At 37.5% G+C, this 14410-nt stretch overlaps 1 long non-coding RNA gene and 1 pseudogene across 1 annotated transcript; one reads left to right on the top strand and one right to left on the bottom strand.

Moving 5' to 3' along the window:
• Window positions 1–272: 272 nt before the first annotated feature.
• LOC130943985 (uncharacterized) lies at window positions 273–1433 on the bottom strand. Its single transcript, XR_009071931.1, has 3 exons — window positions 1405–1433; window positions 679–825; window positions 273–321 (listed from the first exon to the last, which is right to left on the bottom strand). It is a non-coding gene; the product is annotated as an uncharacterized LOC130943985 (long non-coding RNA).
• Window positions 1434–3847: 2414 nt separating this feature from the next.
• Window positions 3848–4959, top strand: LOC130943475 (transcription initiation factor TFIID subunit 13-like; annotated as a pseudogene).
• Window positions 4960–14410: the final 9451 nt, after the last annotated feature.

Below are 14410 nucleotides of genomic sequence, written 5' to 3'. Positions count from 1 at the left end.
AAGCCAAAAGGACAAACATTCATGGCAGAAGATGCAATAATCCAAATCAATCTCAAGTCCCTCAGAACAGTGCTGATTCCAGCAAAACTGCGTTTACATATTTATCACGTAGGCATTATTTGAAAGTTCAAACTGCAAGGTTTGAAAGTAGGAAGAATCACAGCAGAATAATCAATGGTTGATTACCTCTTCCACTTTCTTCACAAACCCTATTCTTCTAATATTTAGCCGCACCAATGCATAGAATTTCAATGCATTGCCACCACAAGTAACTTCCTGGGGCCAACCGAATCCACCAAAAGTAGAAAGCTTTGACCTTACCTAGAGACACATAGAAAGCAATTCCCATTAATGGAAGATACAAATCCCCTAGTAACTTGAAGAAAGGTACACGTTTACCCCACAGAAAACACACACTAAAAAAATAATACATTTTTTTTCTTTTTTGTTTTTTGTAGAATCGCCAATAAAATATGATAGTATATGGCAGAACATCCCTCAGCAAAAAAATAGTTACAGACCAAGATCAAATTGGTAGATAGCAGAGTAACCCCCCCCCCACACAAAACAAAAACACCAAAAAAACAAGTTTTCTGTATTGGCTAAGTTGCTAAGGTTAAAATTAAAAATATTCACACAAGACTGACAACAGTGCAATTACTGGGTTTTAACTCATACCTGGTTTATAAAAATCAATATACATTGAGAAACTGACAAGGAGTGGCTTAATTTCCGAAGGGCCTGGCTCATCAACCTAGCCTGCATTGCCATGTGTGCATCCCCCATTTCACCATCAAGCTCCCCTTTAGGAACAAGAGCAGCCACCTGTGAATGTAAAGACAGAAAATTTAGTAGACATATACCCAAATAAAATGGAGGAAGTAAAAAGAAAGACATCAGAGGAACATTAAATTCGCTCATTCTTTCACACTGTCAAGTCGGACTAGTAAGTCAGTGAAAGATTTATAAGTACAAATTTCAAAATCTAAAATTTGGCCCTAGGTATGAGCTAAAAAGAGAATCCATTGATGAACAGTTTCCAATTTTCCCCATCACAAATCTTTCCTCACTTATAACCAACCCAGAAATGCTATATAATACAAGTAGACACATATATCTTTGAACATGAATAAAAACAGAATCAATCAAAAAATTTCTAGTGCTGATGAATCTTTTTATAAGAAGGCTATTTTGAGTTATTACCATAACTAAGTAGAACTAAATAATAATACTGGCTAAAATCACATTCTATTGGTGAAAATTTTCTAGTTCTTATACTGATTTGGCAAATCCTATAATAGATAAGTACTTAAGTGCAGCCACCACTACCGATATAATCCTAGACAAGTTACAATGGGAACCAAGGAAAGTATTAATTAAATCAAAAGGGAGCTGCATACTTACACTGTCAACAACAATTACGTCAACTGAACCCCTATGGATTAAGGTATCCACAAGACTAAGGTATTTCAAAACTGTAAAAATGCACAGATTTGGCCTCCGAAAAGAACCAAAGAGAATCAAAAGCGTTTAAATCAGATTATACAACATAACAAGTGGCATGACATTCAGAAATCAAAAGGACATCAACAGAGCAAGTAGTTAAGTTACAGTGGTGATATCACTCAATGCATGTCAATAAAAAATAAAGAACACATAAAAAAGCAACACAGCAACACACAAAACAGCACCACAGCAGAAGATCATTCAAAAAATATCACAACACACAAAAATAGCAACACAACAGAACTAGAGCTCATTAGTAATCAAATAATCATTCAATAAAAAATTAAAACACAAAACATTCAAATATTCAGTAATCAAATAATCATTGAACATGGCATAAATAAAAAATGCAGAAGAGGTTAGCAGTGAACTGACCGTCGAAGTCTAAGGTTTTTTTCTTGGTTGAGCTTCTGCTCTCTGAACTCGAAGGAAGAAAACTGGAATGGAGATAGGTTTTTCTTCTGAGCAGTCTGAGAAGAGAGGGGCATAATCGTGACGGAGACAGAGGCCAGGCGACGAACACAACTCAGAAGACGGTGGTGGGTTGGAAGAATCTGCGACGACCAGACGAAGACGATGGTGACTGAGCGTCCGACGGACGGCGGTAGGAGCGCGATGGAGCAGATGAATACCAGGAACTGACGCGCCGAGCTCGAGGAAGAAGAAGCTGCGATTCTTGAAGGAGGAAGAAGCATGGACGACCAGACGACGATGGTAGTGCCTGAGAGCGACGGACGGCGGCAGTCCTTGCGGCGGTGGTGGAGAAGCTAGGGTTTCCTATTTCAACTTCCTTTTTTGATTTGGGGAGAAGATGTTAAGATAGAGATTTGGAATGAAGACTGAAGGTAAGAGGAAGGAAGGTCATTCGGGAAAATGACATAGTTTAATCCAAAACGATAAGAGAGATCGAGGAGCAGAGAGACGAGAAGGTTTCTGAATCCAGAACAATTTTGGTTTTTTATTTTTTTAATATGTTTAAAGTAGATGAAGAACAATTTTAGTTTTTTGTTTTCTTAATATATTTTTGTTTTGTTGTTTTAATTATTTGAAACTATAAAATTATGATTAATTGAATTCTAAAATTTGATTAATTTAAAAGAGTATTTTTGTCTAATCAAATAAAGGAAGGATGTTTAAGTCTTTTTATAAAATTAAATAAATAAATATTTTTTTATTTAATTAAAAGGGTATTTTAGTAAAAGTGGTGATATACTATATATTTAAAAAAAAAATTAAATGTTGACGTGGAAAATAAATTCCACATGTCTTATTGTTATTTGTCCATATTTTAAATGTATCGGTACGTATGAATTTATCATCGTACCGTAACAAATTTATCAAATGAATTAGAGAGCCCCTTCAATTCTAAACATCACTGGACCTGGCATATGATATGTAAAAATCTAAAAATGTGAAGAGATGTTTGCCTTTTATTTTTGGTCATAGAACTTGACTAGAAAGAAAAACCCAACTCAGATCATTATCATCATCAACACTCTCAGTCCCACCCTTCTCTCCTCCATCGATACCCATAAGGCCATAATCCCACCAGGATTTTCCCTTTCTACCCCCACTCGATACGAGCATACGACGTCGTTTCTCTTCAGCCTGAACGTCTCCTTCCTCTCGGCAGAACCAGCAGGTCCCTACTGGTGGTAATCGTCGCGCTCTGTCTCGTCACCGTCTCACACTCAGTCGCGCGCCTTCCTTGCGCTCATCGTCGCCGGCGGCAGAACCAGCAGGTCCCTGGGATGGTCTTCTTGCTTCGAGTCTCGCCGTCAGCTTCCTCCCCGCCGTCGTTAGCTTCTTTCGCGCAACCACAAGCTTGTCCCCGATTTGGTGAGTTCCAACAAATTGTTATGATCTTTCTTTTTCAGTTCTGTTGCTGTAATTCATGACTGCACTCTGATTTTGTTGCTGACAGTTGAATTTGTTGCTGAAAATATCACTGAACAAGTTTTTTTTTCTGAAAATCATCAGTGACATGATTTGTTACTGATTATCATCACCGAACCTTGAATAATTTGTCGCTGAAAATATTAGCTAGTTTTTTATTGCTGAAAATCATCACCGAGATGAATTTGTTAATGATTATCATCATTTGTTGCTGTCTTGCTGAGTAATCACTTAGTTAAGTTTTCTTGTTGCTAAAAATGATCAGAGTTGAATTTGTTACCGATTATCATAGAAAACAACTTGTGAATTGGAAAGAGAGAATCTCAATTCTCAAGAGTGCAGGATCTTCACCGAAGGTACTCCAAAACTATCCACACCAAACGAGAATCTGAAGAAGAAATCTGAACTCATCGTCGTTCATTCCTTCTTCTTCTTGTGCGGAAGAATGACCAGTTCCGGTGGTGGAAGCTCGTCGAAACCAAGAAGTGCTTCTTTTCAACCTTCCGAAACTTCTTCAAAGCGCAAAAGAGGAGTCTTCCAAAAAGAACGTTAGTAACCACTCCTATCCAACCTCCTTTTTTTTTTGCAATTTTCTGTTTTCCTTTTTCTTTTTAAGATGAAAAAGAAAAAAGTTTCTTTTATGCATGTAACTGTCACTAATAATTTTTCTTATGCTTGCTAAAACAGTGCAGCACATGATGTACGGCTTTGGAGATGATCCAAATGTAAGTGTCCTAACCTTTTATTACATCTCTTAATTACTTTTTGGGATGTGAATGTTAATGGATACTAAACTTTGATCTCTTTTATGCTTCGCACAATTAGCCTCTTCCTGAAAGTGTGGCGCTTACGGAGGATATTGTTGTGGAATAAGTCACGGAATTGGTAACCTAATTTATTTATTTTTTAAACCTAACTTTTTCATTGTTCTTGTTCAACCGAATTACAGTGTTGTGGATTAATTTGGACCTTTTATTTTTGTGCTTTGAAATTTTTTCCTTCGGAAGGTACATAAAGCTCAAGATATTGGATCACAGAGAGGGAAGCTATCTGTTGAGGATTTCCTTTATTTGATTCGCAAGGTACTTCTTTGTTCATAAAAGAATTTCACATGGAGTTGTCTTAATCTGAAGTTGATAATTGAGAGTAGTTAGATAACAATCTAGTCAAACATGTCAAATCATGTAACGGTTGTCAATACCAAATCCATGGCTTTTACTACCAAGAAAATGCACTTATGATTTGCCTTTAACACCATTTTGTCTTCAATTGCTTTGAGGCATGATATAAAGAGCTGTACTGTCAAGAGGCTAATACTTCAGAATTTGTTGCAACTTTGCAACTTTCAAGTATCCATAAACATTGATCCAATTCATGATTGAACATTTTGTTCAGGATTAATCCCAATTTCTTATACTGCTACAAGATTTGCCAAAACTTAATCGATGTACAGAATTGTTGTCCATGAATGAAGAGCTGAAACAGGCAAGGAAAGTCTTTGAATCAGATGAAGAGAAACTGAGGAAGGTTTTTGAGGTAGATGAACCAGTTGAATGATGAATGAGGAAAAAGGGTATTGAATTGCATCGTTACTGAATTCAGGATTATTGCTTTTCCTGTTCTAAGATGTCTCTATCAAATTTTTGGAATTTTGGAGTATGTCCTACATTTGAAAATAGTCAATGTGCCTTGGATAGTTGAATTGTAACTTCCTAATATATTTGTTCTCCAATTTATTGTGTCCATGATCTTATGATTATAAGTCTGAGTATTAGAAAACAATTTTGGACACATTAGGTAACTTACCGAAATATAGGAGAAATTATTTGGTCTTTACCTTCTACAGTTATTATTTATTTCTTTTGAGAGTTATTTGGTCTCAGCAGGATAGTTTTTATCCTCCTTCTATTGTACTCTTAATGTAGTGGTAGAATTGGGAATTGACCAGGGAATTTAAAATGTTATCCAACATTAATCAAATTCAAATAAAGCTTTAAACAAAGTTAGTTTTCTGGTTGTGGCGAAGTAGTATTTCATTGTTTTCTCTTGGTAGTTGCTATGACCATTGCTTCCATTTAAGCAAGCCCTTAGAAACTGAATGTTAATACTTGATCTTTAGTAGTAGGATCTAGGTATTTTTCCTTTTTTTTTAAATTGGATTATCACTTAGAATTTGGCTAGACTTGTATAAGCTTAGTGATTTTGAGCTTGGTGCAAATTTTAGAGTACTAGATAAATTAGGTATGTAATTCATTAGTATTGGTGACTATAATTGATTCGATTATAATAACAATTCCACCATAGTTTATAGTGAAGATTATATATAAGTCCCATTATACTCAAAGACTGAATCAAGGTATATAGTTGTTTGTTTTTTTCCTTTCTGTGTTCTGTCCAAATTGGAATGAGAAAATGAAAAATCACCTACATAAGCCTATTCTACTACACTTATAACAAAAATGTAAAAAAAATATGAAACAACCTTGATTCAATTTTCTTCTCAAGGACTAGTAAACTCATATGGTGTGTTAGTGGATATTTTATTCGGATTTTTTATTTAAATAAATAAAATAAATATAATAATTATCAAAATAAATCATTATAAAATTAATTATCGATTTAAATTTTCCTACCTTATTTCGTTAATGTCATTTCGTTTACAATGTAAACGAGATAATGTCATCTCGTTTTGTAAACGAGATAAGACACGTTAGCATGACACGTGTCTATTTCGTTTACACTGTAAACGAGATACATGCATGTCTGTAAATGAGATTGGGCCTGTCCGTGCTTATAAGAGGAAGTCGTTCACAGCATTATTCCGAGCTCCAATTTGACTTTGTCAACCACTTTCTCCTCTATTTTAACCCTTTCTCACCCTATTTTAGACTCATACTGTGATGGCACACCAGGCGGGAAACGACTGAGACATCAACAGGTTGAACGAGATGCCGCATTATGCCGGGACGGCCGACTTTGAGGTTAGTTTTGCTTTGTTTGTTTAATCTAAGTATGTGGCCATGGTTAGAGTAGTCGTGAAGAACCAGAATGTAATTTGCAGCTTTAGTAGTAGGTCTCTAGGAGGAACTTAGAGCTCTATGTCCTTGTGGAAGGTTGTTACGAAATAATTATTAGTTTCGAACTGTGTTTTTCTTGTGTTAGGTTGTTACTGTTTATAACGTTCCAGTTAGGGTTTGGTTAGTATGCAATATGTAATCTAGAAACATGTGTAAGTTAGAAACATAGATATATGTTCTTAAGTAGAAGTAGATGTAAATTATAAAGGAATATTTATTTAACTGTAATTTTTTTTTGTATATAATAGTAAATTGACATATTTACGAAACTAGAGGAAATTGTCAGAAATAAATAAGAAACAATTTTAAGGTTATTTTATAAAGCTGAATTTTTTTTATTTTTCAGAGGCCTCGCCTTCTACTGTCCCGGTGAGTTAGCCATACCCTTCCTCCACCCGACGCCATCGTCCCATATCTGGTTGAGGCCGGATTTGGCGACACGGTGCCCCCTCAGGGACTTCACTTTTGATAATTTCCTGATCTTGACACTCGTGGAGCGATGGCGTCCAGAGACATACACATTTCATCTCCCATGGGGTGAGGCCACTATCACCCTGCAGGACATGGCGTACCACCTAGGTCTACGCGCACACGGTAACCCTGTTGGGGGTGCCTTCATGACTTCGGTAGGTGGTACCACATGGAGACGTGGGCGTTGGTGGAGCAGTTGTTGGGTGTCAGGCCTCCGGTGTTACCACAGCAGGTTGCACAGAGGAAGGAGTCCTTCATGCTCAAGCTTGTGTGGCTGCGGGATCGTGTCCGCCAGATGCCCCCTGACAGACGATCCGGAGACCCTCCGACAGTATGCCAGGTGGAAAATCTGGTTAATTAATGGCTAATTAACCCATAAATTAAAATATATTCTAGAAAGTGAGAAATGAGGTTTTCATGGTTTAATGTGATAGAAAAAATTAAAACTAGAATTTTGACACCAATTTTAAAAAAATCGGCCCAAAATTGGGTCGAACGGGCCAAACCAGACCAACCGGACCCAAGTTGGGCCCAAGGCCCAGCCAAGCCTCATTAATGTTGAGAGTTCAGCACTCTCTCTTTCCCTTAAACAGCACACACATGCTGAGAAGAGAGTGGGAAAACATGAAACCCTTGCTCTCAATCAACTCAATCTTCCATTGATCACAACTTTTGATTCAGAGCTCCGATTGACGCATCGTTTACGGCGACGCGACCGTAGCGTTGAGCTCTACAAAACCCACACAAAGATTCTTGAGGTAAGTGATGAGCGGATATTTTATACGCTTTTTGGGGGCAATTTCATGTAGATTTTAGTATGTTTTAATTGGTTTTTAGTAGAATATTATTGGTTTTTAGGCAAAAATTATATTTCTGGACTTTATTATGAGTTTGTGTATTTTTCTATGATTTCAGGTATTTTTTGGCTGAAATTGAAGGAGCTGAGCAAAAATCTGAGTTAGGCTGAAAAAGGACTGCTGATGCTGTTGGATTCTGACCTCCCTGCACTCGAAATGGATTTTTTGGAGCTATAGAAGTCCAATTGGCGCGCTCTCAACGGCGTTGGAAAGTAGACATCCAGGGCTTTCCATCAATATATAATAGTCCATACTTTGCATGAAGATAGATGACGTAACTTGGCGTTGAACGCCAAGTACATGCTGCTGTCTGGAGTTAAACGCCAGAAACACGTCATGATCCGGAGTTGAACGCCCAAAACATGTTATAACTTGGAGTTTAACTCCAAGAAAAGCCTCAGTTCGTGGATAGCTTTAGTCTCAGCCCCAGCACACACCAAGTGGGCCCCAGAAGTGGATTTCTGCACCAATTATCTTAGTTTACTCATTTTCTGTAAACTTAGGTTACTAGTTTACTATTTAAACAACTTTTAGAGACTTATTTTGTACCTCATGATATTTTCAGATCTGAATTACATACTTTTTGATGGCATGAGTCTCTAAACTCCATTGTTGGGGGTGAGGAGCTCTGCAGCGTCTCGATGAATCAATGCAATTGTTTCTATTTCACTCAAACGTGTGTATAGTCCGATCTAAGATGTTTATTCGCGCTTAATTATGAAAGAGGTGATGATCAGTGACACTCATCACCTCCCTCAATCTATGAACGTGTGCCTAACAAACACCTCCGTTCTACATCAGACTGAATGAGCTTCTCTTAGATTCCTTAATCGGAATCTCCGCGGTATAAGCTAGAATTGATGGCGGCCACTCTTGAGAATCCAGAAGGTCTAAACCTTGTCTATGGTATTCCAAGTAGGATTCAAGGATTGAATGGCTGTGACGTGCTTCAAACTCGCGATTGCTGGGCGTGATGATAAACGCAAAAGGATCAATGGATCCTATTCCAACATGATCGAGAACCAACAGCTGATTAGCCGTGCTGTGACAGAGCATCTGGACCGTTTTCACTGAGAGGATGGGAGGTAGCCACTGACAATGGTGACACCCTACATACAGCTTGCTGTAGACGTGCTTTACAAACAATTGAGTTGAATATTACATTACAGAAATTCAGAGGACAAAGCATCTCCAAAACTCCAACATATTTCTCATTACTGCACAACAAGTAACGATTTTATTCTCTTTTATTTTTCCAATCTAATAATTCCAACTGATAATTTTAATTAATATCCTGACTAAGAATAATAAAATAAACATAGCTTGCTTCAAACCAATAATCTCCGTGGGATCGACCCTTACTCACGTAAGGTATTACTTGGACGACCCAGTGCACTTGCTGGTTAGTTGTACGGATTACAAATTCGTGTACCAGTAAGCCATGTTTTCTTCTTCGAATTCTCAGCCCTCATTTTCAAAATTTAGTGGGTAAAGTGTTGAGATTTTTGAGTTTGTATGTTATAGGCTCAAATTAACTTGAAAGAGAAGCTTCTTCTTGCCTCTTTTGATCTTTGGGCTTGGTAAGTACCTCTAACCATAGTGAAAATTCTAAATTAAAAGCATTTGGGAATTGAGTTATTGTGTTGGGTGTGATATTGTGGCTTAGGCATTGTATATATGTGTATTGGAGTTTTATTGGTGGTTTTGGAAAGCTTTGGAGTGGAGTACCAAGCTTGGAAATCTGTTAGTGAAGTTTTGGAGACCTTGGAAGTTGAATTTGGGAGTGTTCCGGGTTAGACGGGAATCGACCAAGGTATGGTTTCGGTTTTCTGTATCTAAAATGTAATGTGGTGTTAAAACTTAGGCTAGAGACCCTAAGATAGGAGTTGAACTATTAATGTTGTTGATGGATTGAAATGAATTATGTTGTTGTGTATGAATTTAGTGGATTGTGGAATGTTGATGTAGTTGTTGAATAAATTGGATTGAGATGAATATTTGAGTAGTGGATGAATGATTGTGAATCATGATAATTGTTGGCAAAGCATGTAAAAGTTGTATGTGATATGGAGTGATATGTTTAATGGATAATAAGGTTGGGGCTCTTGTTGATGAGCATGAGTTGAAGTATGATGTTGATATGTATATATATGTATGGTAATCGATGAATTGAATATTTGTTTGGAAATTGAGATATGAAATGTTGATTATGATGTGAGATTTGTTAAATTGAGATTTGGATAAATATGATGGAATTGGTGGGTTGATGATTGAATGAGGGTTTGGAAATGATTGATGTTGGAAGGGTGAGTTTTGGTTGGTTTTAAATGAGAATTGGAAGTGTATGTTTTAGAAATTGGGAGTTTGTGAGTTTTGGTAAAAATGGAATTTTGATGAACTTCAATGGATCATATCTTGAGCTATTGTTTTTGGAATTTGATGCTTTTTTATATAAAAAGAAAGATAATTTTACAAGCTTTAAAATGGTTTAAATTTGGTAGAAATCTGAATTTTGTGGAAGGAGATATGATCGTTGAAAGTTTGGGCCAAAATTATGAATTCTGCAAATTCTGCAGAATTTGTGATTTCTGGTTTGTGTGCGCAAGCACACCCCGTGGATTTTTGGACCTGTGCGCACGCACAGCCTTGTTCGTACGCACACACGGGGAAAGGGCTACTAATGGAAGTGCTAGCAAACCCTGTGCGCGCACACAATCATTAAGGTTTTACAAGCTGTGCGTACGCACACGTTGGGAATGATATGCTGTTGGTGGCGCTAGCACACCTTGTGCGCGCACTCAACAATGGAGATTTTACTTTCTGTGCGTACGCACAGCCCTGTGCGTACGCACACTTTTAAAAATTACTTCTGGGCATGCGCATGCACGCCCCTATGCGTACGCAAGCAACCCTGTTCTTTTCTAAATCTTTTGTTTTCAAGTATTTCACATTCCCAACAAGCTTGCGAACTTTCGGGACGCTATTTCAGGCTTATAAACCCCCGTTTTCATCTTTTAAATCTTAAATTAATGTAAAACACCTAGCGATTGAGAGGAAGCTACGGAAGGGGGTAGCTTGTGAATGAAGAAAAGGGGTATTATGATGAGTTATGAATAATGATGAGGATATGAGTTATTGAGGAGGATGATGGGGTGCTGTATATGATATGAGCCGAATGGCTGAGTATGAAATGAGCCGAATGGCTGTGTGTGATGATGGTTATGGCTAGTTATGAATTATGATTTATAAGCCGGATGGCTGAGAAGAATGTTAATATATGGCTGTGAATTGATTGTATATATGCTGAATTGTTGATTATTGTGATTATTGCACTCCACCTATCTGAGATACGAGTTTCCCTGGGTAAAAGCAGTGGCTAGCCACCACGTGCTCCAGGTGGAGACTTGATACTTTACTGACCCTATGTCGTAAGTGTGGCCGGACACTGTGAAAGTTCCAGATGAGCTCGCTCCCATAAATATACACCAGTGATGGTGTTGGATATAAATTATGTTTATGTTGTGAATAACTCGAGTTGGGGATGCACGACAGAGGGACAGTCTAATGGTTAGCTACCAGGACTTGTCGGGTTAGCTTTATAACCGATAGATGAGACTCATCAGCCACTAGGACAGGCATGCATCATATGCATTATTATATGTGATTTGTTTGGAATGCCTAATTGATTGCATCATTACTTGTTAATTGCCTAATTGTCTTACTTGCTTCCTACTTGTGCATTTCTTGTGTGATATACTTGTGTTTGCATACCTTTACTGTTGGTGGTTGGGAGGTTCGAAGGACTTGCAAAGGGGATACTTAGTTAGATTGAAGATCCTTAAGTTAGTTGCTTACTTTCACTTTCTTATGGTTTAGTTATATTTATACGCTTTGATTATATCTGGAAGTTCTAGGATTGCCTTCAACTTTCCCAGGACATTACATGTTAGATATGTGAGCACTGTTACCATGCTGAGAACCTCCGGTTCTCACCCATGCGGATTTTGTGGTTTTCAGATGCAGGACATGAGGCTCCTCGTTGAGGCATGCTGGAGACTTCCATTTTGGCGAAGATCCTTAGCTCTTGGGATTTTATTTTGATTCTATGCACTTGTCTAGATACTTATATTCTCCACTGTATATATTTTTTGTATTAACTCCTCTTAGAAGTTATTTTGGAGAAATAGGTTTTTGTATTTTGTCTTTTGAGTTCTTTTGGGACTTCCTACTATATATGTATGTATACTGTATGCTCGGACCGGTTATCTTCGCAAACCGAGTCTCGAGCCTTGATATTTGTATTGTTGGCACTCTTTTGTATATTTTCTCATGTTAACTTATCCATATTTGCTTCGTTTACGTTATTGGTGCGGTATTTGTAACCTACTAACTTACCGGCAAGTGCACCGGGTCGTACCAAGTAATACCTTACGTGAGTAAGGGTCGATCCCACGAGAATTGATGGATTAAGCAACAATAGTGTTTGATAGGATTAGTTAGACAAACAGAAAAGAGTGTTTTGGTATTCAAAAAGCATTAAACAGTAAATTAAAAATTTCAGAAAACAAGCACTAAATGAGCTATGAAATATATGGGAAAATAGTTAAGGCTTTGAAGTTATCTATTTTTCCAGATTAATTTTTCTTACTAACTATTTTAATTATGTAGAATTTAATTTATGGCAAACTATATGTGACTAGACCCTAATTCCTTAGACCTTTCTAGTCTCCTCTAAAATTCATTAACTGGCAATTTCTTGGTCAATTAATTCCAATTAGAAGCTACATGATCAAATTCCAGTTTACATGCCACAAAAACTCTAATTACCCAAAAATAAAAGGATTATATGTCACGTATCCCGTTAAATCCAGATAATTAAAATTTAGGAGAATATGTTTTCAAGCTGTTGTTCAAGTAAAGAGCTTTTCCAAGAACTCAAATAGAAAGAGGGTCATACTTCCATTCCTCCCAAATTCATAAGATAAAGAGCGAAAAAAATTCTTAAATTATAAATCCATACATGAATTAAAATAGAAAAAGTAATAAAATCAATCCATACAAATAGACAGAGCTCCTAACCTTAACAGTGGAGGTCTAGTTGCTCATGGTTCAGAAAGAAAAGAAGGATTCAGGTAAAATATACTGAGTTCCAATCTCTTGGGATTAGGTAGAAATCCCCCCTTTTATAACTAATCCTAATAAATTTAAAATCTAACTTTTAAAATTAAAATTAAAATAATATCTTTTCCTAAAATCAGATTTGAATTAATTAACAAGTCTTCAGCTGATGGGTGAGGACCACTTGCTTTGTCCATTCTGTAGCTTCTAATCTGTGTTTTCTGGGTTGAAAACTGGGTCAAAACAGCCCAGAAATCGCCCCAGCATTTTTCTGCATTTTTTGCACGTGGCGCATGTCACGCGTACATGTCGGTTACGCGTACGCGTCGATGGTCTTCTTCGCGTGTCAGGCGTACGCGTCGCTGAGCAAATCTTCAAATCACGCGTACGCGTCACGCGCACGCGTCGCCATGGATACTTCCAAATCACGCGCACGCGTCAGGCACGCGTGCGCGTCGCTCCTCGCTGCCATCTCCTTTGATTCTTGTGCTGCAGAAACTCCATCAAATCTAGCCGAATGCTACCTAAAATAAACAGTATTGCACAAAACTCAAAATAGCATCCATAGTGGCTAAAATATAATTAATTCTTGATTAAACTCAACAAATTACATGCAAATTCACTAGGAAACAATAGGAAAGATGCTCAGGAATCAATTATCGATTAGAGTGTTGCGCTTTTCAATTTACCGGTTTTGATTTGCCCCTTTTTCTTCAAAGGCTCCTAGTTACAAACCTTTTTACACTACTATACGTACTAAATTTTATTTTAGAAGTCGTAATACCTTGCCACCTTTGTTTTATGACTTAAGCATAAGACTCTGTGTGGTAGGGTATTACACCAGGTGCTATATTATGTTATTGATCAGAGGATATCTGATGATTGACAAGTTCAACAACCTAGTGCATCTGCGAGGGCTCCCTCTTCTCCGGGGACTTCGGGGAGTGTAGGGCGCTTTCTTGGGACTCGGCTGTGCTGGCCTAGACGTACCAGTCACTTTGTTCGGCAGCACAACGGGGCATCACAGACATTGCCGGCTGCATGATGCCAAGGCATCTTAGGCTAGTTTCACTAGCCTTTTTCTTTTATTTTTAGTTGTTTTATGCATTTTCTTGAGCCTTAAGTAATCATTTGGGCCAAATAGTCATGCTTGTCTTAAATCATTCAAACATGAAGATTTTGATGCAAATTCCATGAGTTTTTAGTTATATTCCTTGAATGCTATGAATGGAAGAATTCTCATGAATTTTTGCAAGACCTTGATGCAATTGTTTGGATGATTTCAGGGAAGAAGAGAGGCTAGGCAAGGAAGCAACAAAATCAATAAAGGAAGCTTGAAGATCACATGTGGAGTTTAAGTTCCAGTTTAAGCTTAAACTGGAACTTAAACTGCCAAGCCATATAATGCTGAAAGTGGCGTTTAACCTCCAGTTTAACCTTAAAGTGGAAGTTAAACGCCAGAATGAGAAATGCACCAAAGCTGAA

The sequence above is a fragment of the Arachis stenosperma genome, chromosome 8, assembly GCF_014773155.1.
Source record: "Arachis stenosperma cultivar V10309 chromosome 8, arast.V10309.gnm1.PFL2, whole genome shotgun sequence".
In the NCBI taxonomy this organism is placed as follows: Eukaryota; Viridiplantae; Streptophyta; class Magnoliopsida; order Fabales; family Fabaceae; genus Arachis; species Arachis stenosperma.
The sequence above is the reverse complement of the archived record's forward strand: the minus strand, read 5'-3'. Positions and strand labels throughout refer to the sequence as shown.